Genomic DNA, 25057 nt, shown 5'->3' with positions numbered 1-25057 from the left:
GCACATGTAAGTTAAGGATCTTGAGTTGAGAACATCCTGGATTATCCAAGCGGACCCTAAAGCCAATGACAAGTGTCCCTGTAAGAGAGAAAAGAGAAGATAGAGAACACAGAGGTCATGTGAAGGTCACATGACGGTCATGAGAAGGTCATGTGAAGGAGAAGGTCAGAAGCAGAGATTGGAATGAGACAACCACAAGCCAAGGAATGCCGAGGACTACCAGAGCCGTCAGAAGTTCAGGAAGAGGCAGAGGGTTTCTCCCCTATGGTCTTTGGAGTGAATATGACTCTGCCGAAACTTTGATTTTGAACTTCTGGTCTCCAGAACTGTAAGAGAATGCATTTCTGTTGTTCTAAGCCACCAAATGTGTGGTAATATTTTACCTCAGACTAATCCTCTTGGCTTCACATAATCATGCAGTTTGTTATTACCTGATCCGGTGATTTCCAAACTGAAGTTCTGCAGAGCCCTCCGTGGCCCTCATGGTACACTAGTAAGTATGGTACCTATTTTGTATTTGGAGGTACTTTTAAGATTGCTTATAACTAAAATATCCCGCAGCTTAAAAAAAAAAACCAACAAATTACAAGGACTTCACAGGCAACGTAACGACATTAAAATCGTATTTCTCAATAATCACTCTCAATGTGAAGGGCCTAAATGCTCCTATAAATGCCACAGGGTTGCAGATTGGACAAAAAGACATGACCCATCCATACATTGTCTACAAGAGACTCACTTTGAACCTAAAGATACATCCAGACTGAAAGTGAAAGGATGGAGAACCATTTTTCATGCCAACGGACCTCAAAAGAAAGCTGGGGTAGCAATTCTCATATCAGACAAATTAGATTTTAAGCTAAAGACTGTAGTTAGAGTTACAGAAGGACACTATATTATTCTTAAAGGGTATATCCAACAAGAGGATAAAAAAAAAGAAATTAAAAAATTTTATCAGCCAACCCTAAATTTTGTCCAACTCTACATGTCAACACTGAAGATCAGAGAAGTTACAGAACTTGTCCAAGTTCTCTTGGAAGCTAGAGGCAGAGCCATAGTCAGCTCCACCATCTTCCTCCCGACGCAGGGCTCTGCCTGGACCCCAAAGAGACACAATAAACCACTGTCCTTGGAAAAGAAAGAAGAAAACATTAGCAGCACTCCCATTATAGTCAAAGACAATACAATACACTCTTGATGAGTAGCATGGCCGTTCGACACTCAACTAGAGGGTCCAAACACTGCGACAGGTAGTGATAAAGGAAGAAAATGAAAGAGAAAGAATTCAGGTAATGGGGGTGGGGGGTGGGGCTCCTGACTGGTTACAGGAGATTTAAGGAAAACACTGGTGCCATACACACCCATAAAGGGAGAACATTCTTCCTTCACGGTCTGAGCAGTTAGCAGAGTCCGTGTCACCTTGCAGTCAGACAAAAGCGAATTCTACCTGCCACCCTATCGCTTCTATCTGTGCGACCTCGAGCAAAATTAACTTCTCTGAGTCGCAGCATCCTGAGTAAATGGGAATAATCCCTATCTTGCAGGGCGGTTGTAAGACTTAAATGAGATGACAGAGCCTAGCGATTCTGACCCAGACTCTGTAGCTAGGCTAGTAGACTCTCGCCTCTACGATATTAGCTGTAGTCTTTGGGCGATTACCTCTCTGTGCCTGAGTGTCCTTACCTGTACAATGGGGATCATGCTACTTGCCTCCAAGGCTCAGTATGAAGGTTAGAATAAGCTCGTAGTTATAAAGTATTTAAATAGTGTCTGGCAGGTTAGTGCTCTATGAGCATTTGTTAAACTAAAAATCAACAGGAAAATGTAGCTAAGGAAGGGGTGATAGGAAGGTGGGGGTCTACAGAGGAAGTGGGAGGTCCAGTGTCTGTCCTGGCCCGGAGATAATGTAGATAGATTCCCTGGCTCCCTTCCAATCTGGTATGGTCACGGGGGACCAAGCGCAGCACCCGTGCCCGACACAGGGGGCCAACCGTATATAGGGGTGGCTGTTATTATCAAGCGTGGGGTGGACAAAGCGTGGGCGTGCTCCAGGGCCCAAGGAAGTGGTCTGCCTCCTGCTTCCCACCTTGGCTGCTCTGGAGGAGGTCTCTTTGGGAGCCGGGTAGAGAGCTTTCTGTCCTGGGCTGTTGAAGGACCCAGTCCAGTGCGATGAAGAACACACTCTCTGGGAAGACCCAGCAGGCTGGTCGGAGAGTGGGAGCAGAGTTCCCAGAATTCTGTGAGGCTGCCTAGCCCCCACCCAGACTCTGGCACCTTCTGCCCAGTGGTTCTCCCAAGAGGCCAAACACACCTCGACCTGCCACACCCCCTCTTTTGGGTACTTAGATGGGAGTCCAGAGGGAAACATTTCACTTCCAAAGGAGGGGCTGTGAGGGTTTGATGAGAGGCTCCCCTCTCCAGCCTCTTTGTTTTCCTTTCAAGGGGTGAGTCACACTGCTGGAAAATGACACACTCAGCTAACTAAGATAATAGGAAGGACACTCGTGACTCAGCTGACATGGGTACCCACCCGGCAGGGCTCAGAGACCCCACACAGGCAGGAGGCTGCTTTCAGAAAAGGAGGACGGTTGTGAGTAAGGGATCCACTCAAGATACTTTCTTTCTCATCCTGGTTGCAGACAGCATCCCCCACGGTGTTTTTTTCCACCAGGAGCCCTGTGTCTGGCAGGCATTGGCATTACTCACAGAGGAGGGAATCGAGGGGCAGGGAGGAATGCGTGTGTGCAAACCTTCCTTTGACAGTAGTGGAAAACAGCAGGGCCCTCCCCAGTCACAGGGGCCGACTCTGCCCGTAGGACTGATCTACGCCTCACTTTCTCTCCCAAAGCCTCCACCAAAATGAATTTGGACACGGAGGTATCTGTGTGTACAGTAACAGGATGTCTGGGATTTATTTTAAAACTTCCACCCCCCACTCTAACATTCTTGACAGGTGACAGGTGAAAGGAGATTGGCCAAACGTCAGGAATCGTTAACCTGGGGGAAGGACGTGGGGGTCCGCGAAACTGTTCTCTCTACTTGTGTGTCTGTTCTGCAATCTCCATGATAAGAAAACCTTCATTGTTGTCACTTAAGAGTTTCCGTCCAGCCACCCCTCACTAGCCTTTAACCTCCTAGAGCGAGCAGGGCTTGCTGGGAAAGTTTGAACACCTCCCTTCCCTACCATGTCCTCTGATAAAGGAGGGCATTGGCTTTACTGCTCTCAGAGCCATTTCCAGCTCTATTTCCCCGTGAGCTGATGATCCCCATGCATCCTGACCTCTCCGCACCCCCAAGCACCTCAGGCCTGTGTTTTTGTAGCTAGCTTTCAGGGCACGCAGAGGGCAGTGGGTAGAGCAAGGATTCTGGAACCCCGTGCCTGGTTTTGAATCCTGGGTCGGCCACACACGAATTATGGGACTTTGGACAACTCATTTAATGTCTCCAGGCATCAACATGCTGATCTGAAAAATGGGGATAATAATATCCACCTCATGGAGTTATTATAAGGATTCAAGGAGTTTATATTCATAAAACACTTAAAACAGTGTTTGCCATATGGTGTTCCAGAAATCCTGTTAAATAAAGAAAAGGAAAGATTTCGGAAGCCGGCTGATTTTCTATGTCAGACTGGCCAACTTCGTCTCCAAAGTGCCAGATAGTAAATGGTTTTGGTTTCACTGGTCATATGGTTTTGTCACATCCAGACTGAGGGAACTTGAAGCTGATACCCTCCTCCCTCTCTCTCTCTCTCTGTCCTCACGGCAGCTGTCACCAAGGCTCCACGTCGCAGATGGTGTTACCGCTAAATGGAAGAGAGCTCGGAATCTGCAGGGCGCTTTAGCAGAGCGAGAGGTCAACTATTGTGTGTATTAAGCCCCTGCAACCTGTGCGGCTCCTTTACTGACGGCAGCACAGCCTGGCCTCGCCTGACACGCTGTCAGCAGCCCCGGGGGCCCTGAGAAGGCACCTGCTGGTCTCTCCTGAGTCCGCTCTGAGTTTTGCAAACTGCCCTAGTTTTCTTTCCGTTGCCATACACTATCTCAAATCCCTCTACCACGCCGGCTGCTGTCTTCCGAGCACCTTCCAATCTGTACGCCTCCTTCTCGAAGCCCATCCTCATGGACCATGATTCCCAGATGGAATGGACTTTCAGCACAACAGGACCACCTGCAGGAATACGCCCTAGGGTCACATCAGGTGTGCGTGGGAGAGGGAGGTCAGATCATACTATTGATACAGACGGCGTTTCCTGTGACTCGAAACCCTTGAGTGTATGTCACTATGCTTGTGCTGAGCCCACCTTCTTTTTTTTTTTAAGATTTTATTTATTTGACAGAGAGAGAGAGACAGCCAGTGAGAGAGGGAACACAAATGGGGAGTGGGAGAGGAAGAAGCAGGCTCCCAGTGGGGCAGGGAGCCCGATGCGGGGCTCGATCCCAGGACTCTGGGATCACGCCCTGAGCCGAAGGCCGACGCTCAACGACTGAGCCACCCAGGCGCCCCTGAGCCCACCTTCTTGCACAGTTTCTGTATAATTGGCTTTTCACGGAGACCAAGAAGCCCTGTTACCTTTCCTCCTTAGGCTGCCTCGCCCCTTGACGTGGTCACCCAGCCGAGGAGAACAGGGCAACCCAGGGGGAACAGTTGGAAAGCATTGCAAATATCTGCAGTTCTGTGTCTCAGGAAGATCACAGTCCCACGTTCTCGAGGGATTCTGAGAAATGACAGTTCAGGGGGAGCTGTGGTAATGGGGACTGTTCTTTCCGAGCTGAAAATCAGGATACAGATTTTTTTTAAAAAATGTTATGCTGCTTCTGTGTGGGGCCCGCTGGGGGATTCTTTTGGAGGCTGACATTGAGGAATTGGGGGAATATTGGCAGTCCTTCGAATTAGAAGGAAAGCACTCTTGGCCCTGGGGGTTCCCAAGGCAATCTGGAGAGAGAGGTTATAACAGATCCTGTCCTCCAGGGCCTCAGAGAAGGAAAGGCACTGTAAGGGCTGTAGGGGGAGTGAAGGACCCGACCTGCTGGGTACTATCCAGGTAGGGAGCAAAGAAATTGGACTTGGGGGCCAAGCAAGCCTGCATTCAAATCCTGGTTCGACCTTTAGCTACCATGTGAACCTTGGGCGTGTCGCTAAACTTCATGTGAATTCTACTGGACCGGCGGCGCCTACTTTGAAGACTTGGGGTGAGGATCACATGGTGAATGACGCTCTATAAACTCCAGGCTCTGAGGAGGTGTTGGAGCGGGGGAGTACCATTGCTCACCCTTTCTTCTCCTTCGAGATGCCAAGTACTTCTCCCACAAGGTACCAGGTACTTCTGGTAGATACTAGGTACTTCTTCCACTAGGTTCTTATTCCTACTGGATGATAGGTAGAAGGAACCGTAGCAACAAAAAATACTCACTTTATTTAAATGTTTTGTAACAATCTTTAGAACGGGAGACTGCTTCAGCGCAGTGGTTCATATTACATATTAGACTATGGATAAGCAATCACATCCGTATTTGGGATATGGGAAGCTTTTTTTAAAAATCCCAGTGTCTGGGCCCACGTCCAGGGATTCTGGTGCAAGTGGTCAGGGTGACTATGACCTGCAGCTGGGTTTGAGCACATGGCCCCTGCACCCCTACCTCCCACCAAAGGGACCCCACACACACAGCACCCCCAGATCAGAGTACTAACGTTGATGGGGCTCCCCACAGGTACCCAGACTTAGAAGTTCAACCATGGCCACCTGCCACGAGACTTTCCATCCTTTTCTTGAGAAAAATATGGATTTGACAAACTCTAAGAGAATACAGTACATCAAGCCTGGGACTCCTCCTTTCCCAAGAGATAATTTGTGGATATTACAATAAAGAGAAGGGAATAAAAGACGAGGTGTTCTTCAAAGTCTCTATATCTTGTTGTACATCATGAGATTTTTTCCCCTCCTTGCCTGCTACTCTGTAATAAACCCATTAGAGATTAGAGGAAACCCGGCTCCCAGGGCCCCCAATGTGAAAGAAGAAATAGCAATTGAATGCCATTGTTGTCGAAGCATAAATGTCTCAAGTATAAAAGAGGAAGCCAGGTCACCTTGCCCCTAAGCAAACAGTGACCAAGGTATGCCTTAGGTCCTCGACCATGAAGGAGCCGCCTCCTCTCCCCTCCTAAGGTGAGGGTGGGTGGGAGTGGGGAAGCAGGGAGGGGGTGGTCTTCACTGTCCAGGAAACAATCCCAGAAAAGAAATCTCTGCAGCAGAGAGCAGAAAATGCAATGCGGGTGATGCCTGATTATATCCCAATAGTATCTTGAGTAGAGAATGGAAGGGGTCTTGTTGAAAAATCCGTTTGCTGATATATGTCTCTTGGAATTCTAAACCTTTCACACCCGGCCTGGCTAGTTTTTTAAATTCATTAAGAGGCTGGCACAGAAAGGGAAAACACCTCTGTTCTTTGGACAAGAATTTTCCCCCAAACACCTCCAGAGAGAGGACAGTTTAAAGCATGAAAAAGTAAAAGTGCAAGGAACCAGGTCAGAATCAAGGTGGGTCCAGAAGAAAGCAAGCAACACAAAGGCTTAGGATGTTAACCCTGCTCAACAAACAGATGTGACCCAATAAACACCAGTCCTTCCCAGTATCCCCAGTAGGATGACATTTCTGCTCTTCGCATGGAAACATGAGTAGAGACAGAAAAGTTCTGTCCCTAGCACTTCCACAGAGGACAAACATATATGTTCCTGCAATTTTACACACCTGTATGCCAAGGCAAGAAGGGGGGGCATCTGTAGAATATTCCAGAAATCACACCAGCCACATAACCCCAAGGGCAATCTCATTACTACTCCTCACATGCTCCTGTAATCTTTATTCATGAGACCAGCACGTACAGACCCAGGCACACAGTAAGTACTCCAAGAACCAAAATGAAGTAGAAAAAGGGATTGACTTTCAGCAATGCTGTAAAAAATCCTCAGATATCACGGTGACATTCTGCCAAGAAACAAGGCTGTCCTCTCTGTCAAACAGCCCGCTGCAGGCTTCAAACCCCCTGAGATTCCGCCCCAGCCCTGCCCATCCCGCTTCTACTCCCAGCCTGGGCTGTGACTTGAACAAGTCACCCAAGTTCTCTGCACCTCAATTCCTTGCCCACTCACATGATGGCAGTCTCTCCACCTGCCTCGCGGGGCTGCTGGAAGAATCAAGTATGGATAAAAGCGGTACAGTGAGCTGCGAGGCTATGCACGCAGACAGGGTCTATATAGAATGGCATGAGAGGTAAGGAGGTGGGGATGTGCCCAAAAGACAGTGACGACGATGAGGGGGAAGAGGCTGCTGCTGCCGGTGATGACCGGGATGACCATAGCCATCACGATGACCCTTATAATCTCATACTATAGATTCTGTACATAGACTGAGCAGTGACAGGTCAGAAAGGAAAAGACTCATTGGCAGACCACTGCTTCTTCTCTCCCTGCAAGCGCACCTTGGTTTAGGGCGTAATCTTTTTTTTTTTTTTTAAGATTTTTTTTTTTTTTTTTAATAATGATTTTTTATTATATTATGTTAGTCACCATACAGTACATCCCCGGTTTTCGATGTAAGGCTCGATGATTCATTAGTTGTGTATAACACCCAGTGCACCATGCAATACATGCCCTCCTTACTATCCATCACCGGTCTATCCCATTCCCCCACCCCCCTCCCCTCTGTATCCCTCAGTTTGTTTCTCATAGTCCATAGTCTCTCATGTTTCATTCCCCCTTCTGATTACCCCCCCTTTCTTTATCCCTTTCTTCCCCTACTGATCATTCTAGTTCTTATGTTCCATAGATGAGAGAAATCATATGATAGTTGTCTTTCTCTGTTTGACTTATTTCACTAAGCATTATCTCCTCCAGTGCCGTCCATGTTGTAGCAAATGTTGAGAACTCATTCTTTCTGATTGCTGAGTAATATTCCATTGTATATATGGACCACAACTTCTTAATCCAGTCATCTGTTGCAGGGCATCTCGGCTCCTTCCATGATTTAGCTATTGTGGACATTGCTGCTATGAACATTGGGGTGCATATGGCCCTTCTCTTTACTACGTCTGTATCTTTGGGGTAAACACCCAGTAGTCGAAGGCAGACTCTTAACCGCTGTGCCACCCAGGCGCCCCTAGGGCGTAATCTTAAACAAGGAGATTCATACAATTGAGTTTGTTTTTGCAAATCATTTGCAGCATTTTCTTTTTGTTTACATTAAGGATGAGTACTCCGTGGAAGTTGTCAAAAATGCTCGGATAGGAACGGGTGGCAGTGACGACCACTGATACCCAAGGCTCCATGCAATAACGCTGATATCCTGCCTCTCCGCAGGCGCGCACAGCAAACCAGCACAGATGGGATCTCCCACGTGCACCCAGTACTTCCTCTGGACCCATGGGAAAACTGCCGCACTCCTCCCTTGGTGATGCTCTCCCACGATGTTGCAACAATCTCTCTGAACCAGAGACCAGAGGAGGGAGGAAGGCAACTAATGTTTATTGAGTGCTAACGAGGTACTTTACTTAATCCTCACAATTATCCTATGCAATAAAAATCATTACCCCATTTTATAGATGAAACAACTCCAGGTCTCAGAGATAAAGTGACTTATCCAAGATCACACTGCTAATAAACAGTGGAACTAAAGCTTGGGAGAGGCCTGGATCACAGCACTGTAAGTGCTGTGGGAAATGCAGAGGTAAATATTCTGGGGTAAATACACCTTTAAGGAGCTTTCGGTCCAGTGAGGGGACAAACAGGTGCAACTAACATAAAATACAAGGTAGAATGTGAAAAATGGCAACATACAAGTCATGGACTCTAGGTGCCAAAGGAAGGAACAATTCTGAGCCCAGGACTCAGGAAGTCTTCGAAGAAGAGATGGCATTTGGAGGGGACCACAAAAGATCCCTAGCAGGAGGAGAATGGGGTGGGAGAGGGAGGGGCATCAGGAAGAAAGACGAGGCCTGGTGAAAGCCCGGGAGTCTGAGAACACCTGACAGGTTGCCGAGTCAGGAGGGTGGTGACCACATCACCTCCCTGCTGCTTGTTCCTTTCCTTCCAGAGTGAGGTCCAGGCTTCTGGACAAGACTCATCAGAACCTTCAGGAACTGGGCTTCTTGCCAAGCCACGAATTGCCCTGGTGGTGTCAGTCTCCCAAACTCCCCACACCCTCTTTCACATCTAAGTCATTCTTGATGACACATATTTCCACTTCCAGTGGCCATCCTTAATCACCCTTGACTGCTAGACGCAGTAGCCTCACCCCAGGTAGAAGTAGGCTGCCCTTGAACAGGTTCTTGTAGACCCCCCATTTCCCATATTACGATGCTTATCAAAGTGCACAGCACTCACCAGTGTGTGCGTGTCTCTCTCGGCCACGAGGCTGTGAGCTCCGTGGGAACGGGGGTCTCACTGGGCTCCCCAGAGTGCACACGAGGCAGCAAGCAAATAAAGTGGAATGGTTAACTGAATCAATGAGCCAACCAAGGAAGAAATGAGAAATGAAACAAGAAAGGAGACCGAGGGCCAGGTTTTGAGTTGGGAGTGTGGGCAGGGCTTTCCATGCCAGGCTAATGCGTTGCATTTCTCCTGGGTGGCCAAGGGGGAAGTGCTGATGGGTCCCAAGGAGGGAAGCAGCGTGTCCTACGGATCAGGTTGCAGCGTGACAGACAGAGCCGGACTGGGGACAGGGAGGCCCTTTAGGAAGCTTTTGTGATGGTCCGGACGAGAAATGAGAAGGCGGACATGCTATTCACTTGAAGAAGCCTTTTCAAAATGGGACCCACAGAGCAGAGTGCACATCCAGGCTGTATCGCCCAAGTAGCCAAGAGCTGCCCTTGTGGGTGCACTGCGCTCTCTGTGATGCCAGAGGTGACTGTGTGGACACGTCAGGGGAGGGTGAGAAATTGCCATGTGCACATAGGAACTCTTTAGAAATACGACACAAATAAGTGGAAGCATTGGCAAGGACACCCCTGGGAAACCGCCTATTACATGAGTCAGTCTCTGAGAAATCTCTGCTGATGGCCTGGCAGAACGTTTGCCAGCCGAATCTCTCATCGAAAACCTCAGAGGGCCTCTGGGAGCGTGTGGATGATGGGCTGTGGGAATCTTGGGTCATAAAACTTTCGCCCAGCTGCTCGAGTGCCTGGCTGGGCAATTAAGGAGGATTCTTTCAAGCAGATCAAAAGGCTCTGATGAGGTGATCTCAGGAAGCTTCCTGCCCTCCCTGAGAGGAAGGCAGGAGTCAGGTCTCATTATCCTCATTTTACAGATGAGAAAAGTAGGTTCCCTGGTGACTAAGTCCCTTGCCTCAAGTCAAACAGCCAGCAAAGGGTGGGGAACCCAGGGTAAGCGTCCTGGTCACCCTGCTCCCAGGACACTGTTGCTGCAGAGTCTCCCATTCTGTGGAAGATGGACTGTTTCTGGGAAGTTTCGCACTTGAGCACTAGAGTGTGACGTGGTCCACAGGGACCAAACCAACTCAGCACACACAGATATTTCCAGGTGCACACAATCACTTGGCATCTATCATACGCAACATCAGAAGTTTGACAGTCTTCTCACACTAGCGTTTTCTAAAACCCGGGACCCCGATCTGACAATAACAACCCAGTTACTCCGTGGCCCACCGAGACGCAAACCATCTCAGAGGACACACACGATGGTAGCAGCCATCTTAGAGAACTTCTTCTGAAGTTCCTAGAGTCATACCTGGCTTCCAAGTTCCTTAACTGTCTCATCCCCACACCTGTGGATTGGAGGTTGCAGATTACCTCTCTACCTGGGTGGTTGTGAGGACTCAGTGAGGTCTGGCATATAAAGAACGTCGCCCAGAACCCAGCATATCGCTCAATAAATGTTAGCAATTACTAACAGCATTGATCCTATGAATGACTTGAGCTCAAAAAGTAATTCGTTCTCTATTTGTTCATCAGCTGTATATTAAGGACATAAGCCCAAATCTTAGTATTTGGCCAAAGCCCTCCCTTCTGGACCGAGGAAGTTCATTTTTACTCTTAATGATCTCAATGACGTGCCATGTTTTTAAATGAGAAGTGATTTAGAACTCTTCATACAAAGGATACTTGCTATAGTGAGAATATTCTAAGACTCACGGAGACGGGTCTAGCTTGTCATAGCTTCAAAATTCTCTCTGGGGTCCTGCCTTGTAGCTCCCTGGTCTTGCCATTGCTACCTAGTCATTATTGGGCCCAGCGTCCAACCCATTAAAGGCAACCCACAAAGAGAGGCCCAAGGTTGGTACGCTGACACCAGGAGGCATGTGCCTCTGTGGTCCCTGACTCCAACAGCGGCTTTGTTTGAGTCAGTTTTACGGTGTCTCGTGACCTAGAAGACTATCTCTCTAAATGAGCCCTGGTTGTTCAATGTGTTTGAGAAAGCATGGCCTGTTATTGGTTGTTAGTCCCTTTGGATATTATGGTTACACTTCATACACACCAATGTCCTGCCCTCACCCCATCAGCCCATTCCACGGGCCACCTGTGGTGTGGTGACAGTTCTCATACACTCCTCTGCCTTCTTACTCCAAAACCTTGTTTCTCTTGATCTGAGCTCTTTCTCGGCCACAGGAGGGCACTTGGCCCTCTCTCGGGTCAGGCCAGGGAGACAGAGCTTCCATGAGTAACCCTCAACTAATACAGGACAAGAATTTGTAAATAAATACCCCAGTTGCCTCACCCCTCAGTGGGGCAATTCTGAGATAAGCCAATACTGCCTCTTAAAGCCTCCCCAGCACAACTGAGTCACAGGTGCCCACAATGGCAACAGACTCACTCATGCTCCTTCACTGGCTTCCTCCCTTCCCTGGCTCATTCCTCACTCCAAACGGAGCTTCCTCAGATCACCTCCAAATTGACTGCTCTCATCCAAATCCCTGCTTGGAGTCCGCATTGGAGGAACCCAAACCAAGACAAATTCTTCAATGAAAAATAGTTTTTACATTAAAATAACACAAATTACTTAATGATTACCACCTCGTTAAATAGACATTGGCAATGACACATGATACAGAAGACCTCTGAGAATAAAATCCCCAATTGCAACATGGGGCTGTCTTCACAGACTCCTCAATACCAGCTACTAGTTAACTGAAGGCTAGGGCCTCACTCGCTAGTCATATTAGGCCCAGCCACGGATGTGATGTGAGTGCTCCCAGAGCCTTGGCCAGCTGGTGCTAAGCGCTCACAAGTGAATTAATTAGACTTCCCACGGCTGCTCTTGGACTCACTCAATGTCAACTTCCCACCATTCCCTTTTATCCTTCTCCTTCCAGATCACAAACTCGAAAGGAAAATATAAATACATTCTCTAGTCCTTTTCCTGCCCAGTCCTCAGAAAGTCTTCACTCGGCTGATGCGAGGTGCCTTCTCGATGATCTCTGATTAGCCACCTTCTCCTGGTTGTATACTGCGCCCCCATCAGAAAGGTGCCTTTCACTCCACTCCACAGATGCTGCTCACAGGTCTCTCTTTTCCATCGAGACTTATTAAATTTGGCCTTGAGGAGACTTCATAAATATGTGGAACCTCATGACAATTTGAAAATAAAATTATGTAGTTAAATTTGCCATGCCCCGAAATGTTTTCGTAGATTTTCGCATGTGTCTTAGAGTGGTGCATTAGTTTTCTGTTGCTGTGCAACACATTACCACAAATGTAGAGGCTTAAAACAACACACACCTGTGTCCTCACAGTTTCTGTGGCCAGAAGTTCAGTCACAGCTTAACTGGGTTCTGTGCTGAGGGTCTCACTGGGCTGCAATCCACATGCCAGTTGGGCTGCATTCTCATCTGGAGACTCAACTGGGAAAGAACCAACCTCCAAGCTCAGTCAGGTTGTTGGCAGAATTCATTTCCTGTGGTTTTCACACTGAGGGTCCTGGCCTTTTGCTGGCTGTCAGCTAGAGGCTATCCTCAGGTCCTTGGGCCCACCCTGAGTTCCTTGCCATGTTGGCTTATCTACTTCATCGAGCCCCCTGGGAGAATCTACGTTATGACAGAGTTTTATATGATATGACCTAATCATGAGAGTGACATCCCATCACCATCGCCATATCCTCTCACTTAGGAGCAAGTCGCAGTTCCTGCTGTCAATCACACTTGAAAACCACCTGTAATTCATATTTTTCCTTTAATTGACTACCCCCCTTTTTTTCACTTAGCTCTTCTTTGGCAATAACATCCAGTAGTAACATTTTTTTTTACGACACTTTAAAATAAATGGCTAATGACGGATTGTTTTTAATCATAATATGCTCAACAGCAAAATTAATTTCACCCCACCCCTGTCGTCCATGGTACACAGGCTCTGAGATGGTCCTCAGTGCTTCTCCTTTCTGGCTATTCAACCCTGGTGTAATCCCCTCCTGAGTGTCACCTGTATCTAGTTACTTGTGTCTAATTAACACACCTTGGCAAAAATGACGGATGTCACCTCCAAGCGAAGGTCACAAAAGACTGACTTCTATCTTGTGTGTGTTCTTTCTTGGTCTCTCACTTGCTCACTATGATGAAGCCAGTACCTTGCTGGGAGATACTCTGTGGAGGGGCCCATGTGGCAAGGCACCAAGGAGGGCTTCCAGCCAGCAACTCCTGGGGCACGGAGGCCCCCAGCACAAGAGCCAACAAGGAACCGAATCCTACGAACAGCCATATGAGTGAGCTAGAAAGCAGGTCCTTCCCGGTCGAGCCTTAGGATGAGTCCAGCCGGCCATCTGAGAGACCCAGAGCCAGAGGGCTCGGTTAAGCCTCTCCTGGATTGCTGACCCAGGAGAACTGTAAGGTACTAACTGATGCTGCTGTAAGCCACTCAGTGTTGGGGAAACTTGTTGCACAGCAATAGGTGACTAGCACACCCTCAAACAATGCACCCACACTTTGAAAATATAATCCGAAGGGAACGTGTTAAGCACTGTTCTAGTGGGGGAGGTGGAGCAACGGGGGAAAGTAGAGACAACCCGAGTGAGTGGCTCAGAAGCTTCCCGATATGCCTCTTCACACCTGCCTTGGAGCTCAGATAAGAACCTACGAGAGGAGAAGCTGAAACAGTAGAAAACAAAACAAAACAAAAAACCAGAATGATTTCCTAAAAATCTCAGTGAGCTACTGAGAGGCAGGGTGGCCCCTCTTGGGCACAGGTGAGCAGACAAGATGCAAACAGAGATGGGCATTCTCCTTGGGTCAGCCTGGAACACTGTGACGCTAGAGAGAGACAGTGGCCCACCACAGATACCAGCCAGCATGGCCTTGGCAAGGACCTCCAAAGCTTGGCCGTGCTCATCAGAGCAGAAAGCTACAGCTGAGAAGAAGGAGAGTAAACAGAAGACTGGAGCCAGAAGGACAGAGTTCAAATGTACACAGGAACCGGCCCCTGGGACTTCCAGAAATAACGGAGGTGAGGTCCTAGGCAGGGAACCCTAGACAGTGGGGTAAGAGACACAAGGTGAGCATTGGGGAAATATAAATATTTATTGACGACTGACGACACAGCGGGTGTGATGGCTGGGCAGACCCTGAGCCTCCCCAAAGGCTGGCATCCCTGGGGACTCAAGAAGACAAACTAGTTTTTTCTTTCTGATGATATTGTAAGCCCCACAGTGCAGGGATCCTCTTGCGTTCTAGTGCGATGTTGTACACCAGACACTCGGTGAAGGATACAGATGGAGGGAAAGACACAGTGGTCCTTCCTGTTTAATGATTCTAATACAAATAACTTTATGCTTCAACCCCTGGGCCTAGTCCCTTAGCTAGAAGCTGCTTTTTTTTTTCTTTTTTTTTTCTGCAGGGTTTGCCAAGGGCAGAAGCCTATATGTCCAGTGCTGCACAGTGCAAATATCAGCCACCCACCTTCCTCCTCATCACATCGCAGCCAGACTCCAGCTCAAATTGTTGAAAAGTACAACCTCAAAGCCCTCCCAGGCTGAACCCACTCCTCCAGTCCTGGGGGGAACAATCAGCCCAGAAAATGTGGGATAGAGGGGAGCATTAATGCCTACGTTTCCAAAATAACAAATCATACTGTTTTAAACCATTAAGTGATGGGGTAATTTGTTACACAGCAATAGATAACGAATACAACCTCAACGGATGGTTTGTGCCTCACACTCAGAAAATGCCATCCTAAAGAAGCAGCATTAAGACACCATTCCAATGGGGTAGGTGGGATAATGATGAAAAGTAGGACAAGGCGGGGGGGTTAGATGAGACACCAAAGCCTTGGGTTTTAGTTTCAGCTGTCCCAAGACCTACCAGCTGTGTTACTCAGTGAGATCATTTCCTCTTCTGCAAAGTGGAATTAATGATAAATGCCTTTCTTACATCACACTGTTATTATGAGGCTAAAATTATAGAACCCGAGTAAAAGCTTTGTAATATGTGAGGTTATATACCAAGTAAGGGGTTATAATCTTCCACAGTATCATTATCATCTTTATTGCTGGCTGTTGTAAGGTAAAACCAACAAAAGTTTGAATGTCTCAAAGTCCAACCAAGGAAAACAGAAACCACTCTACGTATTTGGAACAAGAGGAAATTAATGTGGGGAGTGGGTTACACAGGTGACACAGGGCTGAAAACCCACCAGGAAACAATGAGGCAACCCAGAAATTAATAGCAGCAGGAAGTCACTACTGCCCCATAGCTGGAGGGACAGAGGAGGAGACAGGGTCATAGGAAACCAAGTCCTGAGGTCACCCTATAACCCTGGTGGGATCCAGAGTCAAGGAAAGAAACGCAACCTCTGAAGGCAGAGGGGAGGAGAAATACCCTGGTTTCTCCTTTCCTGACTCCCCTCAACAATGGTCCGCTGCCTCCCATTGGCTGGGCCAAGCCAGAAACCAATGGACACGGGAGTGACAAATGGATCTGGAGCCAACAAACCCTGGGCCAGAGAAGCTCTCTATTCAGCGAGAAATGCAATAATATGCTAGAAATGGAAGTTACATAATGAGAGACTCACAGTCCCAAAGACTCAGATCCCAAAAGAGCATGGGAATTCATCTGGTCCAGGCGCTCATTCTACAGGCAAGATCCCAAAGAAGAAAATGATGTGACTTGACCAAGAACATGACACAGCTGGCATGGGGCAGCCGTGAACCCCATCATCTGAATTCGTAGCTCTTTTCACAACATGAAACTTTACAATGACGAACAGCAGAGGCCCTTCAACTCGACGAAGAGATGTGTTCCAATAGTTGATTTCTAAGACAGTTGTGTGGACCATAGAATTCATTTCCCCACAGAAACAAGGTTATCTTGGCTGATTCTGTTCCCAGACCGGCTATTGAATGCCTAGTTAACTCAGGACATGAAAGATAGGAACCCTCCTCCTTGGAATTAATGAGAAATCCAAAAGCTGATCAGCATCTTTCTCCTCCCAGGGCAGAGCAGCAGAGAGAGCTCTCCCTCATCTCCTCCCTCTGCCACACCAGCTGATGTTTCTCCTTGTTCCGCCATTGCCTTCTGCCTGTCTGGTGAGCAGGGCCTTCTCCTTCACCACCCTGTCCTTTTCCCGTAGTGTTTTTCCTGTGTCTGCAGGGCCAGCAACAATGGGACGAGGGGCTTCCGGAGGGCTGAAAGTACATCTTCTTCTTTCTTTTTTTGTCCCTTACACCTTTGCGCCCTTGGAGCCAACTCAATCCTGTGTTTCTCACCGCCCCCCCCCCAACCATGCTCTCCCTAGTGGGGTCTGAATTAACAACTTCAGGAGGGGCATTGGGGAAAAGTATAGTCATTCTAGAATGATTTTCTATTTAGAAAATGAAAAAAAATCCTTTTGTTTTCATACTGTCAGTTAAAGTGAAATGTGCAAGAAAGGCAGACAAAGGGCTCTTAGGCGGTGAGGGCGCTAGGGACTGGGGAAGAGAAGACAGTGCTGCTTTCTGTGAAATGAGTACTCCCTGCTCAGGGGCTGCAGCGAGTTCATTCCCTTCCGGTTGGGCAGAGATTTCCTCAAATGGTTGTCAGGTTGCCCACACTCGATCGTCTGGCTTACACATGCCACCTGCAGCTGGTGAGCTCCAATTCCAGGAACCGACCACCCGAAAGAGAAGAACTACCCATCCAGCCAAAAATTAGAACAAGGGCAAAATTCCTGGGAACTTAAAATGAAATGCAACTTGGTAGCTAATGGAGAAATGGAAACTGAAATACATTTTCTGCTCCGTTAGTTGAAACGCAGAGATGTATTTCCTCAAACCTTCTACTACCTCCCAGTTGAAGAGGACAGGAAATCAAAGTCTATACACATTCACATGCCAGTGCCCTTGACTGTGAAGCTTCCACACTCTGCAGAGGCGGAAGTGATTGTTCCCCATCCCTCACCCCTTGCCCCGGCCCCTTGTTCCCATCTCGCTAGGTCAAGGCCATCATATATGGCCACACAGGCAGTGCGCTGCACAATTCAAAAGGTGCCATTTTCCACCAGTTGCATGTGAATGGTGCCCCCTGGAGTTGTGCAGTGCTACTATTAGAACAAAGCTTGCCAATTGCCTTGTATTGAGGCTGACACCTACAAAGCCATGAGCTTTTAGCTGAGTTACAGTCGCTTCTGTGTCCCTGGCCCCTACAACAGTGCCTGGTACAGAGTAGAACCTTAATATAAAAGAACCTTAATATAAAAATCCCAGGGATTTAAGAAGCAACGAATTCAAGGAGAGAGTCAGCACCACTCTTAGACAAAAAAAAAAAAAAAAGTAATTATTTGAAATGGGAGCAAAATCCTAATTAGAGTATGGATACTCCTTGAACTAACCTTAGATACTTTAAAGAATAAATAGAACATAGTGGTTAAGATCATTAGCTCCGGGGTCAGAAAGATCTGGGTTTGAATCCCAGCTGCACAACTTACTAAACCATGCCAGGCACGTTCCCAACCCTCCCTAAGCCTTAATTTCCTCACCTGTGAGGATCAGTTGAGATCACATCTTAGCCTGATATATAGTAATGGTCAATATATCTTAGTTGTAATGATGAGGTATGTTGTTAATGGTGATTAATCAATGCAACAATAATTCCAGAAGGCAAATTTTAGCCATCAATATTTATAACCCACAAGAAGAAATATGCCCAAGGCATAGTAGGTGCTAAATTAATGCTTATTGAATGGGGAAAAGGGAGAGAAGGAAGGAGTGGGTGGGGAGAGGGTACTGAACTGGGAATCAGAAGAGGTACAGCTTCCCATTTGCCATCACTAACACCGTGACTTTGAGTAAGTTCCTTTCTCAGTCTCAATGTGCTCCTTTTTAATAAAGGCATGAGATACTGTCTCAGGTCCCTTCTTCAAGATCCCCTCCCGCAGAGAGTTGAGCTCCTGCTTCTGATTATTTCTGCAGTGTTCCCTCATATCCTGCAGGTGGTGCTGCTGAGTTAAGAAGGAAATCTGTTTTTCTGCAGCCTGGTTCCCAGCTGCCCAGTTTCTGTATTAACAGCAGACTGGGAATTAGGGAAATCACTTACTTGTTGGCTGAAAATGCCTGAAGCAGTAAACGAGTCATTCCATTTCCTTTCTTGCACTTGGCCTCTCCCGGTGCCATGAAAGCAGCATGGGTGTGGGGAGGCGCTAGTGCTGGATTCCAAGTCCCGTTGCACTACCTCCGGCCGGGGACCTTGGGCAAACGCATTTGCCTTCTCGGAGCCCCTTTTGTAGTCTGCAAAATGAGGATAAGAATACCATTACCCCTGGAACGTTGGGGGAAATTAATTAAATAGCATTTGTCAAGTAAAGAGCACTGTGTCTTGCACATAGTAGGTATTTAAAAAAATGCTAGTTCCTTTTCCTTGCCCACTTTTCATTCCCTAGGGACCATGGTCAGTGCTGGAGAAGAAATGAACAGGGTGCAGTGATAGAGCGATGAGGAGTCAGCTTTCCGAAAGGGCTGCCAGAGGAGAGGACACGCCATCTGAGACAGGAAGGATGAGGGAAAAGGTGTCCCAGGCAAAAGAACCAGCAGGTGCAAAGGCACTGCCCATCTCATCCAGCTTCCCCTCCCCTGTCCCTTACACCCTGAGCCTCAGTCCAGCGGCTCTGTCCTCAGAGACCCGAGGCACACTCTAGGACAGCAATCATCTGCCCGGTTGTATGTTTTATGGACCCGGTCATGTCTCTTTGAGGACCAAGAGTGGATTCCATTCATCTCTGTCTCCCCAGAGCCTGGAACAACAAATGCTTTGATGAACAAATGAACCAATGGAAGGGCCGCATTGGTCTTCATTCCAAGTCTTTCATTGGCTATGTTTGTGTATATGCACCCTGACCTTTAGCTGCCACCCATCTTTGCATATCTTGCACTTGGTACATGGTGGGTGCCCAATAAATGCTTACTTTGTTGAACTTGGATTGCATTTTTATTTAGTGAGCACCTACTGTGTGCCAGGCACTATAGTGAGCACTGGAGACGGGAAGATGCATGGAGGGTCCTTCTAGAAGAATAAAAGTACAGGGGCACGTACTCAGTCCACATCTCACAACTATGTGCTCTTCCACGAACACCTCACGAAGCTCTGCAAGGTAGGTGCTATGATTGCACCATTTCACAGATGGGGAAACTAAGGCCCTGGCAGGGAGACTTGCACAGGGTGGCAGAGCCAGCCGGAAAGCCAGGTGTCTGAAGCTAAACCCCATGCCAGTCAGCAGTTTGTTGGGTATATATTATTTAGACATGTGTTCAGTTTGAGAGAACCAAGGAACGGGGATGACAATTGGGCAAGAGTTCCCAGAGGTCAGTAGGCGTGAACTGGACCTTGAAGGATGGGAGGAGTTTTCCAGATAGGATCACAGTGGCGGTGGGGAAGGGCAGAAGAGAGGGAGAAAGAATGTTCTAGACAGAGGGAAGAGATATAGCAGCCTGAAGAAAAGATGGCAATGAGGGAGTGACCCGGAGCTGGTTTGGGAAACACAGGCTGCTCCTCTTCTCTGGAAAGTCAAGAGCTGGGTCTAGAGCGGGCCAGCTGGAAAAAAGATACACAGGACTGGAGACGCTAGAAAAACATTTTCTAGACATAGTTTAACAAATAGGAACTGTCAGCGTTTTTTAGTAGCTGATCTGTGTGACTTGCCTGCCTTTAGCCGGGGCAGTCAACATACAAAGGCCCCAAACACTTATGCACCATTCACTAAACACCTGCTGTGTGCCGAGCACCAAACACCGAACCCCCAGTCTGCACCGCTGTTCTCGAACTAGGAGACGCAGTGGAACTACTGAGTTTCAAACCTCTCTGGGCTTGAATCTCTAGTCCAGGACGCATATGTCACCTTGCACAAGTTATTCCTCTATGCTCAGTTTCCTCATCGTTCAGTGAGACTACTGATCACAGCTCTCATGTAAGACCATCTTCGTAAATGAGTTAATAATGCCTGTAAAGGGCCGAGGACACAGCCCAGCAAAGAGCAAGCACTGAGTACATGTTGGTCACTACACACGTGTGCTGCTACTGAGTATACACTCTGTATGTGACACCTACGAAGTGCCAGGCACGGGGCTAGAAGCAGGTTTCATGATGAGTAAGACCAAGCCCCAGCACTCCAGTGGGTCAGAGTCTAGAAAGAGTGAGGCTTACAAAAGAAGTGATTACAGCAGAGGGAACTAAATACTACATTAATAATAATGAAGAAGGGAGAGTGTCCGTGGTGGAATTTGTGGGTGCCCGGTACCATAAAAAGCCAGCATCAACTCTATCTAACCCCCAGAGCTTCAGGGAGACCCCCTAGGTTGTAGGGTCTCCTTAAGGAACCAAGGTCTCTCAGCAAGGGATGAAGCTGGAGTCTTGATTCAAACCAGAGGTTGCACTTGTAACACAGTGTGCAGAGCTCTGCTGGCAGGTGTGAGGAGGAAAACGCTTGTCCGCCATGGGGGTGAGTGGGGAGGCCATGCGGAGGATGCCATATTTAAAGGATCTGTGATTTAAAGGATGCTGAGAAAGAGAAGAGTTTCCGGGAGCATGTGACGCAAGTTCTAGCGGTGGGAATAGTGCTGTCATTTGTAGAAGCAGAGGGCAAGAGTGGGAGGTCTGGCCCAAAAGAGACCTTGAACGCCGAGTACAGCATTCAGCTGTGATCCTGGAAAAGCAGGAATCACTGAAGTTTCTATCAGGGGGATGCTGAGCTGAAGGAAGCAGCCTCCCCCCACTGTTCTGTACCCCCCACCCCCAGCCCCCAGGAATCTGGGCCAAGGCAGGATCCGCAGGCTTCTAATTAACGCACCCCATCAAGGAGCCTGTCCAGCCTCCATATGGTGCGTAAATAATTTACAGTGACGGAGCGTGTTTATGTGGGATGGCAGCCAGCAGCCTCGCTCCTTCAGCCTCAGTGCTTCCTCTCGCTAGGCTGGCCAGCAAGGACCCACGGGGAGGAGTCCGGAGGCCTGGGAGCACCCAAAGACTCCCTCCAGCAAGGCCCGTCCCTGGGGAGGCAGAGCTTTCACAGTCCAAGAAGGCTGCAGAGCCCCCCGGCCCTGGTTCCCAGAGAAATGACATCCAAGTCCAATGCCGTGAAGGCCTGACGAGGCCTTGTGTGTTCTCAGCACATTTCTCAGAAGCAGGCCAGAAAGGTCTGATATGGCCAAGGGGCCAGGGCTGAGGGCAGGACCCAGACGTGAGAGGCAGGGTGGCGGAGGCATGGTGCACAGGGCTGCCGTAGGGTGCAGGGGTCCCGGCCCAGCTTGGTCACCAGCGGCTTCAGCAAGGACGGTCACTGCGCCCTATTTCCCTCCCTGCCCACGGAGCAGGTCCCAGAGCACCCCAAAGCCTAGGTACCATCTCTCCCTCCATGGCAAAAATTAAATCAGTCTACCAAACACAGTCATCACAAATGTGATTGAGATTCATAAGAAAAAGACTTTTGTCTCCGTCCCTGTTCCAGGCACAGATCTCCTAAAACCCTTGGAATTTCCTAAGTGAGAGGGTGATCGAGGTGTCTTTTGTTATGTTAAATGAGGTAACTTTTGGAAAGCCCCTAAGTCTCACCTAAGGCTGGGGGCTGGTTGCCAGGGTTGGAAACTTCAGCTCCACCCTCTGACCTCCCGAGAAGAGACCCGGCCTGAAGGTTGAGTTCTGTGGCCAATGGCCAATGATTGAATCAATCGTGCCTATATAACGAAGCCTCCATAAAACCGCCCCAAAAAAAGGGTGTAGGAGAGCTTCCAGATTGGTAAACCAGAACACTGGACACACTGCTGGCCCAAGAAACTCTATGGGGACAGAATTTCCTGCATTTGGGACCTCACCCAATGCGTCTCTTCATCTGGCTCTTAATTCATATCCTTTAATATCCTTTGTAATAAACCAGCAATCCAGTGAATAACCCAGTTTCCTGAGTCACGTGAGCTGCCCTGGCAAATTTATAGAACTCGAGGAGGGGATTATGGGAACTTCTGATTTATAACCAGTCGGTCAGAGCACAGGGACAGCCTGGACTTGCAACGGGCGTCTGAACTGGGGACAGTCTTGTGGGACTGAACCCTCAGTCTGTGGAGTCTGACACGACCTCAGAGAGCAGCAGATAGTGTCAGAATTTAGACTCTAGGACACCCTGGTGTCTCAGAGAATTGCTTGATGGTGTCAGAAAAAACATCTAAGTTGGTGTCAGAATCATAGTGATGAAAGCAAAATAATCTCCAGTATAAAATTTTCCTATAGTCCGTACCGAAGTCACATCCAGGGATGCTGCGACACCAATTTCATTAGATGCACATCGGTGTCTAAACCAAGTTGGTGAGAGGTTGCGAATTCAAGTGCGTATGGAAGCTCCTTCAGGAGGAATAGAAAAACGCCTTTTGCTCAAATCTCGGCAGAAGAGGCAATGGTTAAATTGGATGAGGATGGCCAGCAGATAGGATTGGTAAGAGAGCTTCCAGAGTTTACCTATCTAGGCTTGGATTTTACTAAACTCTTGCTGCAACTCTGAATTATCTTGTTAAATATAATAACTTGTAATATTGAGCAATAGAAATACTTGGCAGGGGCTTTACTGTTGCTCAGAAGCAAGCAAGTGCGCAAGCGTGTGGGCACGCGCGCGCGCACACACACACACACACACACACACACACACCAGTTCTCATTATTCATGGTAATTATGTTCTATAAAGTTGCCACGAACACTGAATTAGTGAATGCCGCATCGTTGCTCCCAGAGGAAATGAAAGGTTAGGGTCTGGGAGCCTCCGGCCACAACACTTTCATCAACCCATCCGGACATAAACCTTGTTGTGTGTGTTTCTGTTTAAAGGCACCTTATTCAATACATGCTGTTGATTCATCAGCACCGAACTCACGGCCAACAGCACTGTATCTCATGATCTGAGAGCAGCTTATCTCACACACCTGCTTTCTCCAGAAGGCACATCACAGCCTCTGTGCCCCCGAACACGGACAGCGCTCAGGCACCGGCTTGGGAGCCATTCTAAACGGCGAAATCACAGGCGGAGAGGGAGGGGAAGGCACCAAGATGCTCAAAACATGGTACTGACAGGCTACAAAAAGGACCCTGGTTTCCAGGACAAGAGCTGAAAGACAAAGTCAGAGCATCCTCCCACAGTTTTGTCACGGCTCCGCACATGTCCTTGAATGGCTGAAAGGGCCACGAGTATTGATTTGAGGGTTACAAGCAAATATTAGCCAGTAGGCAAATGTACAAATACCGAATCCACAAATAATGAGGTTCCACTCCGTGCACGTGTGTATATATTCCACGTGCATATAATATTGTGTGTAATATATATATTACATGTATATATCGTACTTCACTGTGGTCCCCAGGAGCACCAGCCGCCGGAGCTCCCTCCCTGCTTCCCCAGGGCCCTCCAGGGGGATGGCCGAGCTACAGCTATGCTTGGCAGCTCTGGGATAGCAGAGCAGGAATGTCACTCTGAGCAGCACTAACGCCACACCTCGTGCAGTGAGCACGGAGCCAAAGCTTTCTCTGTGGACTCTTGCAAGCAGCGTATGCTGCCCTCTGCCCAGAAGTCATGCCCTCACATGACCTCTTGGTTAGTGACAATTTAGGCCCAAAGTTGCACCCAGCCCCGTTGTCCTTGAAGCCCTACCCGACTTCCACGCAGGCAGCCGCCTGTGTATCCTGCGTGGTAATGAAATTCCCTGTATTGCCTGTTTCCTCACCGAGACTGCTAGACCCAGCAGGCAGGAACCCTGCCCTGTGCATCTTTATACCCCTAGCACCCGGCACAGCTCTCCAGGACCAGCAGCTGTGGAGTTCCTTGAATCGTGGATGCCAGAAACGGCAGGGTCATTCACGATCAGCCAGCCCCAGGACACTCAAAGTGTGTGTGTGTGTGTGTGTGGGGTGGTGTGTCTGTGACCAAGTGGCAGCAGCAGACTCACCTGGGAGCTTGTTAGAAATGCAGATTCCCGGGGCGCCTGGGTGGCACAGCGGTTAAGCGCCTGCCTTCGGCTCAGGGCGTGATCCCGGCGTTACGGGATCGAGCCCCACATCAGGCTCTTCCGCTATGAGCCTGCTTCCTTCTCTCCCACTCCCCCTGCTTGTGTTCCCTCTCTCGCTGGCTGTCTCTATCTCTGTCAAATAAATAAATAAAATCTTAAAAAAAAAAAAAAAAGAAATGCAGATTCCCTGGCTCCTCCCCAGACCTTGTCAGAAATGGAATTTCTGGGATGGGGCCCCGCAAGCTGTATCGTAACAAGTATTCTGGAATATTCTTATGCCTAGTAAATTTTGGAAGCTCTGAATCTGTTCTGCTCCCCCATCCCCGTGGAGACTTGGTGAAGGAATCTATTTCCCCAAAGTCACACATTTCGTTAAAGGCATCTCACGGGGAGGAAGCCAACAGGTGCCTCGCTGAAGGCAGCCCTTCACAGGGCTTCCCCTCAAGACAAGCACGGCTCTCATGTTGGTTCTCATTCACAGGGCTTCCCTTCTCTGCTCTTCTCTTATTCCCTCTTCCTCCTCCTCCTCCTTTTTCTCTTTCTGTCTCTCTCCCTCTCTCCCTTTGTCCCTCCCCACTTCCCTGACCCTCCCTTCTCTCTCTCATGGTGGGGGGGGGG

General features: G+C 48.4%; 1 long non-coding RNA gene across 1 annotated transcript in view; it reads right to left on the bottom strand.

The window, feature by feature from the left end:
• The window catches only part of LOC121101742, a 36368-nt gene that overhangs the window by 10087 nt on the left and 1224 nt on the right, over window positions 1-25057 (bottom strand). Inside the window, exon 2 of the long non-coding RNA XR_005833776.1 lies at window positions 18503-18693. This is a non-coding gene — a long non-coding RNA (uncharacterized LOC121101742). The remainder of the gene's footprint in view (window positions 1-18502; window positions 18694-25057) is intronic.

The sequence above is a fragment of the Ursus maritimus genome, unplaced genomic scaffold (genome assembly GCF_017311325.1).
Source record: "Ursus maritimus isolate PB19 unplaced genomic scaffold, ASM1731132v1 scaffold_9, whole genome shotgun sequence".
Lineage (NCBI taxonomy): Eukaryota > Metazoa > Chordata > Mammalia > Carnivora > Ursidae > Ursus > Ursus maritimus.
Note: the sequence above shows the minus strand (reverse complement) of the source record. Positions and strands in the feature narration are given on the sequence as shown.